Source organism: Limulus polyphemus, unplaced genomic scaffold (genome assembly GCF_000517525.1).
Source record: "Limulus polyphemus unplaced genomic scaffold, Limulus_polyphemus-2.1.2 Scaffold337, whole genome shotgun sequence".
Classification (NCBI taxonomy): domain Eukaryota; kingdom Metazoa; phylum Arthropoda; class Merostomata; order Xiphosura; family Limulidae; genus Limulus; species Limulus polyphemus.
The window spans coordinates 134941-138337 of record NW_013665947.1 but is presented as its reverse complement, the minus strand read 5'-3'; the positions used below and the strand labels follow the sequence as shown (position 1 = coordinate 138337).

Sequence of the window (3397 nt, the reverse complement as noted above, 5' to 3'; positions counted from 1 at the left end):
TTATATGCGTGTGGAGAGTTTCTCGAAATATATACCACACCAACTATAGCAAACCAATATTAGATACTTTTTTTGGCGCGTATCGTTGGTTATATGCGTGTGGAAAGTTTCTCGAAATATTTTGTTTACGTAACAACACTGACGTTAACACTAGCGTTTACATACACACACACACACATATATTGTTGATTCTTACACTCGAAGATCTTCTCCAACTTTAGAGAATAGGTGGGAGTTTCGCAATACATATTCAACAGTATAAGTTATGTACATTTCTAAATCTTAACTTAATTTAAACAAACATCACTATTAAAAGAAATATATAATAATTAATTCGTCGCAAGTGTTTAATAGCATCTGCTGTAGTTTCAATTAAGCTTAAGAGAAAGTGTTGTGCTGTCTGCAGCTCGACATTGCCATTTCACATTTGGACACGCTTAAACCTCCTAAAACATCTTGCCAGGTCCTCCTCAGGGAAAAATGTAAATGTTGGCAAGTTCACTTGCATCAAAAAGAATCTTATTCATTAAGGTTGAAAAATGGCCAATCTGATGGTCCACAGTCATCAGCACTGGTCTAGAATCTGTAAATGACTCAATAAGTTGCTGATGTTGTACAATGATCTGTTTAATCTTCCTTAGGCAGCTTGTGAGGAACTATAACTGATACCTTAATTGCTTATGAATTACTCTATACAAATAATACATGTTGAAAATCTGACTTAAAGAAATCTTGCCTACCCAATTACCTTACAATGAAGCAGACAGAACCTTCTGGTATTCAAATTTACTTCCATACAAATTGAGTGTATCAGCTTTATCTTTCACACAGACATGTCAACATTAGCATCATCTGCTTGTAAAGGTTTCCTACAGATTCTTCATACCCCCGTTCGCATTCTGTCTCCCCGAGGCCAGCTAAACAAGAGATGTGAACAATGTTGACCAAATAGACAAATAATTTATATCTTTTATCAATAGCATTAAATACTTCATTACAAATTTTTTACTAAACAACTTAAAATGCATATTTACACCAATCACTCTGTTAAAATGAAATATCCAACATGAATTATCCCAAAAACATAATAATGTTAAAGCTGTTGATCATCTAAAATATAAAAACAGTTAAATTGATAAATATTTAAACATGGGTTAAATAAAAAATAATTAAATAAATTTATTTTAAACTAAAAAAAGTTTACCTTGTGAAGGAAAGGATACCCGTGTTTTGTTTAGTAATTGCAAGCATTTCTCCGAAAACTGATAGAGTAATTTGTCCAAAGTATGATCTCTAGGAATTACTGGTCACTGACTGGTTGGTATAAAACTGGCAACACTGCAAATACGTATCTACAACTAGTATTTATTGGCAATCTTGAGTTGACTGTTAGTAATGTAGGAAAACGTGACAAACTGATAGTGTAACTACCTTATTTTGTTGGCGTGTTTATAGATGACTTATGATACATGAGAAGTAAATCGTTTAGCTTCACTTGAAGGAGAAAGTACTAAGCTTTCCACTAAACTTTTTGCTATATTTTCGTTGAGAACCTAAATACAAGCGCCAACTATTAATGTTTTCTTCGATTCCAGACTGTTAATTCCATGAAATCATTGTATAATTAGTCGCTTAATACTAAAGTTCAGTTAATTACAAACTTCTAGCTGTTTAAGTACTTAACTACAAATACTTTAGATTGTGTTGAAGTACAGCGACACATTTGAGACACATTCTGCTATAGTTAATTTTCAGCGAATATTTCGCTTATATTTGTTCTTATTTATCAATATATCATATGGCAGTAGCATGTCATCTGTCTCCGGAATTTTAAAAAGTTCACTTTTTTCAAGAGTTATTAAATTTTAAAGACCCAGCAGCATTCCCTAGTTCATATTAATATCTCTCAGCACAACTTTGTTTCGTATCGATCCTCCTTTGTTTACTATACGTTTTCATCTTCAACATAGAGAAGAAGAACAGTAACTTTAACACTTTTTTCACTGCTTATTTTTCTTAATATAAAACGTGGAATTTCTGTTTTCAAGATGAAGTGAGTGTGTTTGGATCTGTTCCGCAACAAAAGAATCGTAATATTCTAGCATTTGGAAGATCCGGCAATACTTCAGCTTTGGTAAAAAGTTCGGCCCTGTATAGTGTGTTATTCCATTCCTCTATAATGGCTGAATCGCTATTGAACCTGTGTAAATAGTTAAAACTTCTACTACTTCTAACAGCGCACTCAGTTTTCTGTATTTTTATTCACAAAATAATTCTTTAACAAGAATATTTTCCTATTATTGAACGCTGTAAGGTTAACATGTAGGTTTAAGAATGAATAACTTAATTTCAACGAATTATTAAATGGAGTTCCTTTTTTGTGCTAACCACATCTTGAAAATAACTACAATAACATTGATATTGTAATAGTTGAAATCTTTATTAGCCACTTGACATTTTTCGAAGTTAACATTCTGTACCTTCAGAAAATAAATATAACTTTTTATATAAAATAATTGCAATAACGATGAAATATGAGACAATAAATATGTATCCACAGTAACAAAATTTAATGAAAACTCAATACACATATATATTCAAAGACAGAAGTATTATTTCTCCTATATATGTATATATACATCATAGATATACACGTAACTGGTCAAACAGAAATGTTTTACTGAATAATCTTAAGGGAAGCATGTTGGCACTGTAAATGCATCTTTTTTCCTTTCTATGTGTTATGACTTGTATCTGTTTTTATCCTTAAGTATTTGCATTCACATTAATTAGCCATAAGCATCCTAAATCTCATAAACTGTTGAAACATGATTGGGATTATAGCCGATAATGCCGATAACAACAAAAATACTCAACTGCTAAATAACTGCAATCTAACCATTAAATGTTTTTGTTTTATGACATTATGTCAGTATATTAAATTAGTTACATTATTTTCTGGGTTAATCTTCAGTTCTGATCCATATAGATAGGTTGTGTTTGATAAAAAATTATTGATAACAATATTATAATAAATAGCGATATCATCGTTACCCCACATGAAATCGTAACACGTTTCACCAATTTAGAACAACACATGAAAACATAACACGTTTCACCAATTTAGAACAACACATGAAAACATAACACGTTTCACCATTCTAGAACAACACATGAAAACATAACACGTTTCACCATTCTAGAACAACACATGAAAACATAACACGTTTCACCATTTAGGACAACACATGAAAACATAACACGTTTCACCATTCTAGAACAACACATGAAAACATAACACGTTTCACCATTCTAGAACAACACATGAAAACATAACACGTTTCACCATTCTAGAACAACACATGAAAACATAACACGTTTCACCATTTAGGACAAC

The 3397-nt window shown here is 31.4% G+C and overlaps 1 protein-coding gene across 1 annotated transcript in view; it reads right to left on the bottom strand.

The window, feature by feature from the left end:
- Nucleotides 1-427: 427 nt before the first annotated feature.
- LOC106457487 (protein sprouty homolog 3-like) overlaps nucleotides 428-3397 on the bottom strand; it is an 8656-nt gene continuing 5686 nt past the window's right edge. Inside the window, exon 2 of the mRNA XM_013916907.2 lies at nucleotides 428-917. The gene's annotated coding sequence lies outside the window, so the exon portion shown is untranslated. The remainder of the gene's footprint in view (nucleotides 918-3397) is intronic.